The sequence below is a fragment of the Astatotilapia calliptera genome, chromosome 20 (assembly GCF_900246225.1).
Source record: "Astatotilapia calliptera chromosome 20, fAstCal1.2, whole genome shotgun sequence".
In the NCBI taxonomy this organism is placed as follows: Eukaryota; Metazoa; Chordata; class Actinopteri; order Cichliformes; family Cichlidae; genus Astatotilapia; species Astatotilapia calliptera.
Genome location: NC_039321.1, coordinates 25,277,510 through 25,293,894, shown reverse-complemented (window position 1 = coordinate 25,293,894; position 16,385 = coordinate 25,277,510). Strand labels below are relative to the sequence as shown.

The following is a 16,385-nucleotide window of genomic DNA, read 5'->3' as shown; positions in this document are numbered from 1 at the left end:
AACGACATGGTCAGTGATTTACTATTAAACAATCTTCGTCCTCTTATTTTAAAGGTTCATTCGCTGTTAACCAGCAAGCTCTGGTCTTTCCTGTCTCAGAATCATCTGTAGGCAGACTCCACAACCTTGAACTGCGACAATATACAATGTTGTATATATACACACTATCCAGTGTGTTAGTTTTTTGTGGGGTTTTTTATTTAAACTCTATAGTACAGTTAGATGGATGTATTGACATTTAGTCAAGGCTGTTTTTTTACGGCAAAACTTTTCTTGCATTTTTACATTTATTTTTCGATTTTAGTTGTTTGCCTCCTTTACTATTCAACTGATTAAATGATTAACTGTCAAATTGAAGATTTATATACAGACACTGATGAAGTTTATCATCTGTTAGGACTGGAGATAATCGACATTGTTTGGTCATTGTTAGATGCTGTAAAATAAACCTCCAGGTAGAAGTTTGTAGTTTTATTCTAGAGCTCAGAATACTGCCCGCTTCTATTAAGCATCAGTCCAACATGCTTCTTTAAATGCTGTATCTTATATCAGTCGAATCGATTATATGTTTTACATCTTAGACATTTTAAGCTAAACCTAGATTTGCTAGGGGATTTGTAGGGGAATAGATTGGACTGAAAACGGAAACTGGATACTTAATTCAGGTTTCTATGCTATTTCACACCCATATCCTCACACACTCATAATGCTAGTGATCAGAATGCATAACCCTGAACCAGTTGTAACCCAGAAGAGCACAGAACCCTGTTAGTGAACCAAGAATGATTGACAGATGCATTTCGTCTCATTCAGATGACATTATTAAATCCTTATGCAAATGTAGCTATGCAAATCCTGGCTAATATGAGCAGAAAGGTGGCTGTGTTATTGGAGACAAATGAATAGATCCCTGCGGTTGTGTCTTGGGGATTCTCTGCCTTATTAGCAAAGAAGGGAATGGATATAGTCCTTCTCCTGACACTGGAAAGGCTGTCTGCAAACTATCAACCAATTCATCTCTCTGAGAGCAAGAACATTTTTCTTCTTCTCTCATTATTTCTCAGTCTTACGCTTTCTATCTTCATCTCCCAAACACTTGCTCTCCACCAAACCCCCTCTCCCCTATTCTCCTTCACTCTCATATTCACTCACTCACTCCCCTCCTCTCTTCTTTTCCCCGCGTCTGTTCCCCGTCTATAATCTTCAGCACACCGTTCCCTGAACGGAGCCATGCCAGGTACGGAGACAAAAAGGTTATGATAAAAGCCAGGTTGTGTTGGAAGAGCTTCTTACCAGTTAGCAGGATTCAATCAATTAGTTTTCTGTTCGGATAGAGAGAACGGGGGTTATAGAGACCATCCAGGATTTCTCTCGCTGCAGCTCATGACTGCCTTTCCTGCTGGTTGTATTTGAGTGCCAGTATGTTTTAGTATCCCGTAATTATACAGCTAGATTCATTGATTTGTGTGTGTAGCTGCATTCTAGTAGCATCATTAAGGCGCTATGCTGATGCCGTTGCGCTTTCCTTTTCACACGTTCTGGCATTTGTTCACTACACTCGTGCAGGGAGTTTTTTGCAAGACACATAACCCAGAGTTTTGTTGGATTCTTTCTAGGCCAGAGCTCAATAAAACTACACAGTGTTTTCATTTGTCAGTATAGATCGATTTAATAAAATATATTGTAGACTTTTAGACTATTATGTTAGCTAACGTAACGCTGCATTTCACTCTTTTCATCCATCTGCTGATTGGCAGCTGTTCACATGCTGCCAATCAAAGAAAGAATTCTCTTAAATATGGAGGAAGCCAGCAAGAAGGAGTTGTTGTAGTCAGGTCGAGTGTAAGATATATAGAGATTATTTTGAACTGTGAATCATCCAAATCGACTCAAGTTGAGTGCAAGAAAATAACTTTTACTGTTGTTTAACTAACTTCATTTTTTTATCACTGTTGTATATATAAATTCCTGCAGCTTATAGCATAAGGCCTTAAAAAGGTGCCTGTAACTATACTGTTTTTACACTTTATCGTGCTGCTGTAACACAACAATTTCCATTGTGGGATCAGTAATGTATCTATCTATCTATCTGGAAATGAGCATGATTGTAACTCTCTAAGAAAAAGGAGTTTCTGCCTAAAAAATGTATCGGTGTCCACCTGCTTTCAACGTGAAGGGAAAAGAGCACGCATATATTCCGACATGAGTGCACCAAATCATATTTAATGTTATTTACATTTAGCAATGAATGATTTAGCTTTCCTTCATCACTGGACATACAATTTGCCTACTTATTCGTAGAAGTGAGCGATGTAGCCTCAAAATTGTATCAAAATATACAAATTTGAGATAATTGTATTTATGAAGATACAGGGGGGGAAATACTGAACAGCATTTTGTAGTGGATTGCTGCTTTCTGGCAGCAGCATTTGAAAGCCATTTTCTATCCTTCTTTTCAAATGAGCTGCTGTCATTGATGACAATCAAATGTACTATATGCAATGGCGCTCAACATAAAAAGGTTCCGCCATTTTTGTTATAGTGCATGTTTGAAGTATATTTTTTTATTTCCAGAACAAGAATCTATATAGCACAATTAAGTGGGCTACATGCTGATGTTAAAGGCTAGAAACAAAGTATTGGTATCACTACTTGTGGATTTCAGAGAGCACCAGTGTCGCTGTCGCGTTGTGTCTGAATGGCCTTTTCATAGTGCAATAGTTGTGACACTGAATAAAGTAAATGTAAGCACAAAAGCAGCCGCAAGTGAAAGATAATGCAAGTGCTTAACACTTTAGTTACTGCTTTTGCTAAACTAAAGGATTTTAACCTTGTATCTCATCAAGCACCTGCACAATATAATTGAAATTGAAGAATATTTTCTATCTGAGAACGTTGAGCTGAACTTTTTAACCAGTTGCTTAAATCTCTCCTTTTTTGCACAATTCGTAAAAATGATGGGAAACCATCATTTGGAGTGCAAGTAGCCAGCACTACATTTATTTATTTAGTTTTGTTGCACATCAATAGCTGCTAACATCTGCTTACATGCTTTTTTGGGCTGGTTGTGCTCAACGTTTTTTATATTTTTGCCTCAAGGTTTGTTGTTTCCACTTCCACTGAGAACATATTTATTGCACATTTTGCAAAGTATTCAGCTTTGTTGGAGGACGTTGAAGTAGCTCCCTTTTTTAGGTACTAAATTGCCATTGGAAGCTGACAAGCTGATCTGGCTCTCAGACATGCCAGGGCTTGTGTTCTTGTTGCTAGGAAACAAAACACATGGTGTCGCTATGTCATTGTTATCAGGATTTTCTTACTTCTTTGTTGTTCTTTCTAGCAATTTTTAAAACAAATGTAAAGACAGATAATGAGATTAGTAGGCTGATCAAATCACTTTCCAACTTTTTACAACTAATTGTTGCAAATGAGGATGCTTCTGTCCAGTATAAGATCACCTTAGGGCCAGAAAGCCACTTGTAGTACGCTGGTTGAACTCTGATATGTCTGAGAAGAGAAAAAATATTTCAAAATCATCAACCTGCAGATGAATTAGAACTATAGATGTAAATGTAAGTCACCACGATGAAGCTTTTTTTCTCTTCCCCCCCCCCTATATTCATCTTTGAGGAAATGGCTATAAACTTTTGCTTCCTGGATGACCCAACTCCTCACTCTCAGGCCAGCCGTGGCTTTCACAGGGAAAGTTACGTAAGTCCGGTTCATTCCAGTTCAGGTGATTGCTGTCAGCTGTACACAGTAGGAGACAGACACAAGGATTGTCTTGGAGCTACGTTCGGCAGACAGTGCCGGGCTCGCTCGTGCACACGTTGCAAACGCTCGCTCTCAAGAAGCGTGTTTTCTGCATGTACCGAGCCAAGCTTTCAGAAAACACCTCATACCTGGTCTCTCGTGTTTGCCGTCTCCTTCACCCTCTGCCGCACGTGCATGCATGCGCGCACACAGATACACACACGCACACAAGCTTGTACACTTGCAGAGAGAGTCCCACTCAGGTAAGCAGTGTACGTGTGCAGTCTACAGATTACACACGGGGAGCTCAGCAGGAGACGAGATGGGAGGTGTGTGTGAGTGTGTGTGTGTGTGTGTGTGTGCGTAGGGGGGAGTGCTGTCAGAGAGCAGAGGAGAGTTTTACTACCCAACACACGCACTCCGTCTGCTCTGTATGATAATGTGAGAGTGCAAGAACGGCAGAGTTGAAACCAGGACACACACACACAGCCATACACACCGTAAACACACCACACCGCACATCACAAACGCAAACACGTTTACCAACTTCAGCATACAGTCGTCGACCGCCGTGAGATTGTCATACGTGTGGCGTCTAGACTCGAGCCATGCTTGCGAATGCAGCACGTTAAAGAGAGGAATAATTCGCTGTTATAATCATGTAAATTTCCAAGGTCATGAGATTTTTGTGTCTTAGCTGGGAAAAAAAATGGAGCGCTCTTTTACATCTGAGAAGTAATGATGACAGGCTTCCTCTGGAGCTGTGGAGGAGATTGAGAATGTGTAATCAAAAAAAAAAGATGAAATTAAAAAGCACATGCATGCATAAGCGATTTGTTTACAGACCTCGTTAAAGCTTCTAAATTCAGCTTGTGTAACATGCATGCGTAGCATTTCCGTATTTTTGTTTATCTTTTTTTATTTGGAAGCGGAGGAATAAACTGGAGTGGAGATTGGAGGGGAATGCAAACGGTGTTGCATCAGGCTGCGTCATATTATTTTGTATCACTGCAACAGCATTATCTCTCTTATGTTATCTTTACCAGCCTCACCCTCTCTCCCTGCCTGCGTCCCACACCCTACACTGCTCTACTTTCCCATGCCCTCTGTAGCCCCCTCGCATCCTTTTCACACCCACGTGTCCCTCCACTGTTGAATCTACCTTTGCCACAACTCATAATGACTACGCAGCAGGAAACCGAAGCCACACAGGAGTTCTTTTATCTTTTCTTCTGCCTTTTTGCCTCTGTTCACTTTGTAAAAGTAAAGTCATCTGTAATTAAATACTTTTTTTTATTCCAAGATAGATAGATAGATATGGGAACGAGAGCAAGTTAATGAAATGCAGCAACTAGAGGCAATGGGCAACTCAGCTGCTGAGGGCATCTTTGATCACGAGGTGTGCGCCCTGACCGCTTGGCCATCAGGTCAAGCTGTGCAGTCAGGATTTTAAACTTACTGCTGACCTTCAACATGTGGCCCACAGTGTTTTCTATTTAGTGCATTTTGTTTTATCTTAATTAGCTTTCATTTTATGCAGTTTGAATATTTTTAAATTGCACTGCCTTTATTTGTGTTGCCAGAGGTTGTTTTCCTCACAATATTTTCCCACAAAATAATGTTTTCTAGCTCGGTGGATAATGAAGTTCCTCTCTTTGTGTTAAATCTTGAAAGGATTAGTCAAATAATAAGTCATTTTGATAGTGGATTAATAGTTTATGGTCTTTATCGAGCAAATCAAACTGGAACATGTTTCATTGTGTTCGCTGGGGCAGTTTGTTGCATGTGAAAGCTTCATGGCATTCGAAGTAGTTTATCTTTTATCTATGGTTTCCAGACATGAAGCATGGCACTATACTGGCAGACCAGCTAATCTTAAAGCCAGTTCACACAGGCTGATAGCTCAGATGATAACTTTCTGCACATCCAGTTGGCTGTATGATAAAGCTCACACTATTTTGCATATTTAGTTTGCCACCTGTTGGATTGGCAAGCTGCTTTGCAACCCGCCCCCACCCCATCCGTTGTAATCCATGTCATATCTGTTGTTAACATAGCATGTCTGCTGTGTCCTGCGTGCTGATTCTAACCCCCTCTTCCAGCTTTCTGCACATACACAAGGAAGGACAGAGAAGGTCAACGCTGGCAAATATAAGTTACTTCAGATAGAAATCTGCTCTTGATGATAGCGGTCCTGACTTAACAAGCAAATTAAGATTGCTCTAAGAACCAGAAAAGGCCCTTCCTCTTTTCTTTTGTATATTTTTGTTTATTTTAATGGAATTTATTAAGTACATTTCTGTATTCGCTATGATTTTGTATTCTGAATATAATGCTAGAAAAATGTGACCTACTCAGACCTCATCTTAACATTATATTATCTTTGAAATGTGAAGGTCTTCCTATTACTCACCGCTTAAGAAATGCCGCCTAGACCTGTACCTTCACCAAATGGCAGTCTGCACTTACTCACCTGCTCTCTTGCAACCCCTGTGGCCTCAGGCTAGCTCCCATGCAGCCAGGCTAATTGGCTGCAAATTAGCAAGGCCTAATGTGACGTTGTAAAGGGCAGCACTGGCGCAGTGGCCTTTGGCTGAACATTGTATGTCATAGACAATCACCTGATATGAATCAGCACCAGGCCATTATTCTGAGTCCCGTCCTTTCATGCCTGCTCCAAGGGAGATCTGCGGCTGAGCGCAGTGAAGGTCGATGCTCGATGTCAAGAGTACTTAAGTATGTGGAGGAACTCCAGTGTTGTCATTGGCTGCAGGGAGTCATTTTGTTGCTGTAGGTGCACTGAAGCACCTAAGTTTGTGTCTTATGAGCACATCTCCATTTTTGTCACTGTACAGTCAGTGTGTCTGCACAGCTCCAGTGGTGTAGTGGTACGTGTGTACAGGGTTGGATATGTTTCTACAGCCACTGTGTGTTTCTCCCCCACATTACTAAGCGACATAGAGCTACAGAACTGTGTCTTACTTACCTTAATCATGTACCTTACTATTCTCAGTTTGCGTGTCACGTAAAACCAGTCGGCTGTACAGATGTGTGTCTGTGCACATCTGCACTGCATCATAATGTTAGTGCATGGGCCCGCATGCTCTGCGCTCATGGTTAACTGATGAGAGAAGCAGCATTGGAGTGTTACTTTAGTTCCTGGCCGAGGCTTTCGCTTCAAGGAAGTTGTTAGAATGTAATGTCTTATGGGAAATTTGCAGTGATCGTGCATGAAGTGGCTTAAGCCACAGGGAAGTGCATTGCAAAGGTAGTTGTTAAGCTATCGTAATAAACCATGTAGTGTTCAGTCTTCAGTATAGGTATGCATGCGCTTCAGTGCAGTAACTATCTGAAATTTGAGCGCTGTGTTCATTAACCTTACAAGAAAAAAACAATAAAGGCTGACAGTGGCTCTCGTTTCCTTTACTAGGGAGAGGGGAAAAAAGGCAGCAGTTTTTTTATTGTATGAAATACTCTTAAAAAGGGTTTTTTTAAGCTCTCTAAACTGGAAAAACCGTATCATTTCACGAAAACAAACACCTCAATCTCTTGTAAATATATGAGAATATGAAATAAATGTGCATTGGCCGATGCAGAGAATTTTGTTTTGTGTTTCAGTTGTGTATACATTTACACGCTGCATACTTTCAAGTCACAGAAATACACCTAAACTCCTCATTATCCTGACAGATCCATTTGGTAAAGAGGAAAAAAAAGAGGACAGACTATTTGAATCATCCCACTGAACTCCTGAATGGTGTTCGATTGCATGAGTTTCTTCTTTGCGTTGACACCAAAGTAGAACAAAAGCACGGGCTGACCACTGTGGGGCACTGCAATAAATTAAATTAGTGTTAACAGACTCACTTTTAACACGACTAGAGCAAGTTGCCGTGGGAACTGCCCTACTAAACTGGCTGGTCTCTCATCACTGCTTGGAGCAAAACGGCGGTCATGCAACAAATGCTGTTAACTTCCTCTTTCTGTTAAAGGTCGGCTGTTAAAGTTAATGACAAGCAGTTGTGGCCACAGTTCATTGTTCACTTTTAAAGGGATAGTTTACTCGAAAAGTTAAGTTTAGGTGTTTTTTGCCTGGTAGTGCTGTTTATCTATCTGGGTGTTATTTGGTTGGGAAAAAAAATTAATATGATTATTATTATTTTATTTTAAGAAATCAGTTCATGATTTTTGGAAAGAGACATTGCTTCCAAGGTTTTCTTTAGATGGGCAACTCACCCTGATGTAGGGGAAAAAAACTATTTATTTTTGGTGTCTGTGAAAGTTCTCAGTCATCCAGGTCGTCGTTGTCAAAGGAGCTTGCAAAGCTATTATTATTTATTTATTTATTTATTTATTTATTTTTGGTGTAATATGTTCCTTTAACTTGGACTTTGACAGTTCAGCTTTGATGGTGAGCTGTGAAGCAGTCCTAGCCCCTGTTCTTTTTATGAGACGATTTAAGCCATAATATATATAAACTTCCACCACAGTTGTATTTAAATATAAATTGCTGCTATTGATTGAAAGGCAGATTAAGATAATTAGCTTTTTTTCCCGTTTTAAGCTGTGTCCACACTCGCACACATGCATAGATGCAGCTATTAATTATACTTGTGTACGAAACACTGCTAGAGCTTTTAATTACATACTAATCACTAATATGAGTCTCACTATTAAATTCTTAATTAAAAGCCAGGAATTTCTCTTGCTATCTCCTCGAGTATTTGGCGCTCATCCAACACTGTGTTTCCCTCTCTAACCAGTCAGGCCTGCAGCACTCTCCATATGGCTAATAATAGGCTTTAGGCCGGTTTCCCTAGCACTTTGGAATGCAACAGTTATACCACAGAATGAGCTTCTTCCCTAGTTATGGGGTTTGTTTCCTGTCTGACACGAGCCTGTTCTTTATCAGACCCTGGGTTGCGTCAAAGCGTGTCCTAGAAAAAAAAGCAAATGGCTGATGGTTTTCTGATTTACCAAAGTTAAAGCAGCCCTGCTTAGGCACAGTTTTTAGCAAATAATACATGTGTGGTGCTTTTTTTTTTTTTTTTAAATAAAAAGGCATTCAAATGAAATTGACAGCGGTGTCAGCCTAAGCAGATTTAGTAATTTTATTTTTAGATTTTTTTAGCTGAGGTATTCAGGGAGAAAATAAAAGCTACCTAACTTTAATGTAGATGAAAATACAACATTCTTAAAAACTAAAAATCGTAAAAAAAAATTTCAGTACAGTAATCTGAAAAAAAAACCATTTTCATAATATTCTTTGCAGGCCCGTAGAAAAGCTCAGCACTCTCTTTCTACTTCCATATGAATTAAGAGGGTAAATGGAAGCCAGGTGCTGCTAATCAAATGCATGTGATTAATTGATCATCAGCAAGTGTGATCACTGGTATAAATTTGCATTTTTGCCAGTTTGCTGGTCTGGAGCATTCAGCTGCATGCCACAATCTTCCCAGGAGTGGGTGTCCCAGAAAATTCACCCCAAGGGTCAGATGCAGTGCTCAGAAAAATTCCTAAAAACCCAAGAGTACATCTTTGACTCTGAAGGCCTCAGCATGTTAAATGTTAAAGTTCATTTCAGTACATTTAGAAAAAGGCTGAACAGTTATGAGTTGTTTGGAATTGTTACCAAGAGAAAGTCTTTTCTGTCTTAGGAACATGGCAGCACAACGTAGGTTTGCAAAGTTGCATCTGAGCAAAGCACTAGACTCTTGGAACAATGTCCTTTGGACAGATGAGGCCAAGGTGGAGATCTTTTGGAGAAAAACAACCACAGCATATCCGCACACGTCATACTAACGTCATACAGACAGTCATACAAACTGTAAAGCACAGTGATGGAAGAGTGATGATTGATGAGTGGCTTGAACACCTTGCATCCACTGAGTTAACCATGAACTCCTCTGCATGCTAAAATACTTTAGACACAAATGTGAGGTTGTCTATCTAAAACTTGGCTAAAATCTGGTCCTGTCCATTTCAGCCACATTGACATATAACCAGAAATAATTTTTCATGTACAAGGGAGTGACACTGAATCGGAAAAAGAATAAAAAAAACTAGATTCCTGCTTCTCTTTGCATCAGTAAACAAGAACTTGCAGACTACAGCCGGTATTTGCTAAACAGTCTGACAGGAGTTGTGCCTATTTACAAAATCTTACATTATTAAAGCTCTAAACTCAATAAACAACCACATAATATATTTGTTCAAGGCTTATAACTGTGTTAAAGATCATAAAACAGCAACAGTGCTGATAACCGCGTGGCATTGATCTCTATTTTATCATCTCAAGGCAATCCAATCTGCCATTGGTTATATTGACACGTGAATCACAGAAAGCCTGAACAGTACCAGAAACATGGCCTTTACACTGTTCTGGACGGTGTCTGAGCAGATTAATATAGTTTGTGAAAAGGCTTCATATCTGAGTGATTAAAAGTCTATAAAAAATGAAGAAAAAAGGGGAAAAAAGTAATTTAGATGGATGTTGTTTGAAAAGGCACCACATTTTGGTGATTAAAAATCTGTAAAACTAAAGAAAAAGGAGGGAAAAAAACTAATTTAGATGGATGTTGTGGATATTATCTATACCCACAGGAAATCCACTGCAGTTTCAGTAGTCATGAACCACGCAACCTCCCAAACAGCTCAACACAACCCACCTAATTAACAAGTTTAGAAATCAGACTAGAATAGCCTTCATTTCTTCACGTAAGCATGATAGAAAAGGGCGGCTGTCAAACGGCATTGGGATGCATAGTACAACCAGTGCACTCCTTCCTGCCTGTCCTCCTACCCCTCCTTCCTCCTTCCCTGTTCACTCACCTCCTCTCCCGGAAAAGCTGGTGACAGAAGCTGTCACTTCGCACACAGCCCTCTGCTTGAAACAATCAGCAACAGGAAGTCTGCCACTGCGACCTACTTTGGTCTCTGTGTTATTTTTGAAACACTATAATAAAATTACACCTGAAAGAATTTTGTCTTTCTAAATTAGTTGTGAGAGCAGAAATCCTGCTGATGTGACACAGGAAGGACAAAGGCTGGGAAAACTGGGATGATCTCTTACTGTTGTAGAGTATTTCTGCTGTTTATCTCTTGAAAAAAAGATAAAATAGTAGCACCATAATCACCGACCTGCTTTGTAAAATCCTATCTGTGAATATTAGAAGGTGTTTTGGCATCAGATAAGCATCGAATACATTAGTCTTCTGCTCATTCTTCTGCAATTCCCACTACAGTCTTCATCAAAGACCCTGTAAACAGTTGGTTTTAAAATGTGTCTTGTGTGATCTGATCATGGCTGGACACCTGAGACACACTGCTGTTTGCACCTGTGTCTGTCATGTGTCTCTAAGGTGTTCAGCTGATCACTTTGGCAGTCAAGTGGCAGAACGGCTTAACAAAGACAAGGAAAGAAAAAAATGTTTCAAGAACTAATAAACATGCGTGTTCCTTTTCAACTGGTTAGATAGCGAGGATCAAGTCATGTCTAACTTGAAAAATGGTCAAATACAAGACTAAAAAGGACCATTAAGTGCTGCTTTGATGACAGAGTAAAAACACGTATTTGCTCCCTTCCTGATTTCTCAGCTTTTTGCACATTTGTCACATTTAAAAGTTTCAGATTAGTGAACAAATCTTAGTATTAGACAAATAACCTGAGTAAATGTCATCTCTCCGCTGGACACCGAAGTTTGTGAATGTGGTAACTTGAGACCAAGGCAACATAGGATTTTTTAAATTGATACCACATATGCCGTCTACTAAAAAATCTCAAATGAGATTGAATCCTGGTGATCTTGATTTCAAGCTCTTAGGTCAACCTTTTCTGAAAATGTGGTTTACACACATACATATACCATAGACATAGACATTTTTCTGATTGAACTTTTTGGAGAGTGACAGTACTAATGAGGTTCTGCTAGTCAATTGCAAAGTCATTATATTTCCTGAGGCTCCTCCACAATAAAAAAAGAATCCAACCAGCAGATATGGGATCTGATAACTTGTTCCAGTTCAGATCCGATTCCAAGTTGGTAAAATTCCCTGATTCGTGAAGTTTTGCACCAAGTGAATCCCTGACCAAATCTTTTATTCATATTCTCTGTTTATTTAGGCTTTCGTGCATCTTTGATGCTACAGCATCGGAAGAACAGACAGAGCCGTCTATCCATTTTTGTACTGCCTACCTAATTCAGGTTTATGGGGGCTGGACCCCATCTTAGCTATCACAAGGTGAGAGGCAGGGTACTTCCTGGACAGGTTGCCAGTCCATTGGAGGGCTAAAGCAGCAAAGTGAAATCGTTTTTTCAAGCAAATATATTTCTAACATGCTATGGTAAGAATTTATTGCATTTTTGCCACAGCTTGCACACAATCGTAAGCTTTCAGTGTGCAGCAGGAGCAGGTTTACATCAGCAATAGCTGAACTGGAATATGACAGAAAGCATCCGAGAATTAAGCCTTTTGTCAAGTTAGTGGTGCAGATCCATGTTGTTTGAGTAGGGGTGACTGTGTTGGGTTTGCTGCAGTCAGTCAGCTGCATCAGCGGCAGATGAAGTGCGTGTCTTGATGCAATAATTAAACCAGACTGATGTGAGCCTCTGGAAATGCAACACTAGATTAGTATAACCTGCAACTTGCTAAGGGCATCCAAGCAGTCTGTGTCTAAAATGACTCTAGACAAAATGATGTGGCAAAGCTGGGCCTGCTGGTTGGGATGATGAACTGCGTTTTTGAATATTTTTATTGTTTTGGAGCAGCTTGCTAGATCCCCAGAGACGGCAGAAACCCTGCTTCCACCTTGTCTGTGATGTTGTTGTTTTTTTTTGTGTGTGTATGTGTGTGTGAGTCACAAGTATGCAGACTCACTTAGGCCCTCTCCTTCTCTTTCCATCACACACAAGCAAGCAGGTTATGCTACATTCTGGAAACACACACACACGTGTAGACACATTAACGCAGATGAACAGGTGCATGCATATCTGCTCACGTGCACAGGTCCACCCACACACACACACGCGCGCGCTTACATCCAGACGAACGAACCAACAAACGTTGAAATGCACACACCCACTCAGGCGCACACACTTGTGTACAAGCAGACGCTGCACAGCCGCGCATACCTCTCATCTTATAGATGACTTGTGTGAAGTACTTGAGTGAGGGAGTGAAGAGGGTGGGGAAAGAGTCCATCAAATGAAATGAATATGTATCAGATGGAGTTTGAAGTAGTGACTTGCATTCAGCCCTGCATACTCACCGAGCGGCTGTCACTCCGTCACCATCAGGATATAATAAGGTGTCTCAATGATACTCAGAACCCAGGAGACTTTCACATCTAAGACACCTGTCCGTGTGCGCTTGTACCCTACACTCCCTCATCCAGCCGACTTCAGCTCTTTCTTTCTTTGTGCCTCTTGCTCTCTCCCTCCTCCCAGCTTCTACTCCTGTGCCTTACTTTCAAAACTTACATTTTACCCCCTCACTGTATGTGTTCAGCTGAAAGTTAATAAAAATCTCTTCTTTTCTTTATTTTCTCCCAATATCCTCTCCTGCTCTGGCTTCTTTCCTTTTTCACTCTTTCTCTAGCTGTGGTTCTGATTGTGCCTCTGTACCTCTCCGACACAACAATGCATTCATTGTGAAGGGCATGGGAGTGACTCTCGTGAATACTGTTGTGTGGGATTGCATTTGTGTGTGCACATCAGACCGACTAAGCTCCCGCCATAGGTTAAAACCCTGGCCAGCAAATACCCTTGGCCCTTTGGCCTTTGACCTCAGCCTCCCAGCAGACAACAACAGATGAGCAGAGGTTTCTGTGGGACTTATACCTTGCTTATTAGAGCTTTCCCAGGCTTTGTACTACAGCCTGCTGAAGCACATTAATGAATGTATTTTCAACCAAAAATGTAAAGATCTACAGTTTTTCCCCAGGCCTCAGTGTCTCAGTATGCTGGATTTCATCCATTTTTTAAATGTCGTCTTGTAAACTTTTAGTGACTGTAATCAAACCCTCCCCAAACTGCAGACCTGATGGGGAATCATTTAGTTTAGTGTGCACATTAATGCTTCAGCTATAACTCACCTCAGTGTCTGTGCATAAAATGAAAAAGATTGTTACAGCAGGAAACCTGGGGAGCAGGAAAATATTAAAAAGTTTTGTTTCCACCTTTATGAAACATCTCTTCTCAGGAGCGTTCAATTCTGTTGAGCAAATGCCATCTAATGTTACCACTTTGCATTTAACTCTGCTGGCATGACCCAAATCTTCCAAACCTACCACTTATGTAACTTCGCTCTTCTCTATGTGACCTGCTTCTCTGGCATGTCTACACAAACACACATTCACAAAAGCAGGAAGCTTCCCGCCTATGGCCAGAATATCTTCTGGGGCCTTTACCTTGCACTTTACCATATCTAGTCACACACCCACACATGCAGACAGGCTTTTTATCCTGTTAAGCATCTTTCTTTGATCATTTATCTCTTTCTACGGCTGATCCACACACATGCACAGCCTTATATCCCTCTCCTTTCTCCACCCGAAAGCATGTTTCCAAAACCTGACTTTTTGTCACACATCACATTATATCACATTGCATTTTGTCAAAAAGTCATCCATGCCTGTCAAGCCCGCCTTATATAACTACCCTCGTCAAGTCCAGGATGCTGCAGCCTACATTAGGCAGCGGCAACATCCATTAACCACATGTACACATAAACAGTAATTACAACATTATATACTGTGCACATGCAAACATCCACAAGTCTCTGTCATTATCTAATAATAGTGTGAAAGCCGTAAACTGCATTTAAAACATGGATGTAGCCACATGACGTCAAACAGCCAACAAAATAATCAGTATAGAGTATTATGCAATGGTCTGAGGAGATTTCTTTATGCTTTCATAACAGGCAACTTTTAAATTGTATCATTAGACACTTTGTTGCTAGAAGCCTGTTGCGAAAATACATGATCTGTTCCAATTTCTTTAGCTGAATATATGAAATAGATAACACAGTTTTACAGACATAAAATAGTATTTTTGCGCCAGCAAATGATTTCCGAAGAGGTGCTGTCTAAAAAGTTGGCATATCTGAGCATGGTGTGCAGTGCGTCGTTAAAAAAAATTGAGGAAAGTGAAGAAAAGAAGAAGAAGTAGTAGGTCTCAAAAAAAAAGCCTGTCCGAGCAGATCGACACTATCTGAAAGTCATGCCCTTACAAAATTGGGAAAAAAATACAGCAAAGACCTGAGAAATCCATCTGGAACTTCAGCTGATCCATCTACTGTTCATAGAAACCAAATTAAAGAAATGGTCTCAGTGGAAGGATGGCTGTCAAGAAGCCGTTCTAAAGGAAGGGAATCAGGGAGAACAGGCTGAGGTATGCCAAATTATACAAGAAATGGACTTAAAATGGGAAATTTTTGGCTTAAATCTTTGTCAGTGTGCACGCCTCCCAGTGTCTACTTCATTTATCTCCCTGACTATTCTATTTTCTTGAAAAACGTTTGCCTGTGAGATCCGAGTTGAAGAAAAAATATGGTCAAATATCAAATACTGATTTTCATGCTCATTAGAGTTGTACAAACTCAGTTGCCTTATATATTGTATATCTATGTATGCTTGCACATGTTTTGCTACATTAGTTTCCCATTTTCCTAGTAAAATATAAAGAAATGAGGGGTGGCTTTTCACTGTACAGCGCCTGTAAATCTGGACCGGCAGAATTGCCAGGAAGCACTATATGAACAATAAAATAAAGACACTGAGGCACACTTTTGGGTTAGCATATTTACTGTAGACAAAAAAAATATTCCAGTCAAGTTTCATCACCTCTGTACTTTAAGAAGCGCAACCTCATAAATTTTTCCATGGGAATTGTTAGTCTTTGCAGTAAAGGAATCAAAAGAAAGAAAGTCTGTCATTTTTAAACACTCCCCAAACGCTGGTTTGGACTGACTCTTCCAGTGATGACAGGTGATCCTGGAAGCAGCAACAAAAACCTGCTAGTAAAAATCTTTTTAGAGGCTTTTTTTTTTTTTAATGTGGAGTCAGTAAGCGTTGTTAAGAAAAGTCTGTAATTGGTTTGTGTAGCAAATTACTGATATTTTTAATTAGTTATTTCCAGAAGGCGAGAAAAACAAGACACATTTTCTTTAATAATATGTGTGTACATTTCATTTTAACATTTCTTTCAAAATTTCCTATCATCTTATTCTAAATATCTAGTTCCAGAGATCAATTGATATATGATTTTTAATGCTGATAATGACATTTGCTGATTTAAAGAAATTGGCCTATTGTTCGATATATCGGCCAATCATTTTGTTTTCTAAACAGACAATTGAAGCATGTATGGATTTCCCTAACATGTTATGTGTTTTTTATTTATCTTCTCTTATACATTCTACTTGACTTTTCTGTTACCAAAAAGGAAATTGCCCTCTGCTGGACTATGCAACACTCATATAATTGGAGTGGAGGGTGTTTCTCCCGTCCCTTCTTTGCTCTTTGAATTTTCGTTTATTGCACAGATACCAGTAGATTAATAGATCGATCCTTATATGGCTAATATTGGACAATAATGTCGGCCAGCTGAACAAACTTTCCGTGCTCTGTC

The 16,385-nt window shown here is 40.0% G+C and overlaps 1 protein-coding gene across 8 annotated transcripts in view; it reads left to right on the top strand.

Annotated features, from left to right (window-relative positions):
* The window catches only part of LOC113013014 (forkhead box protein J3-like), a 69,452-nt gene that overhangs the window by 10,821 nt on the left and 42,246 nt on the right, over positions 1 to 16,385 (top strand). The window lies entirely within an intron of this gene.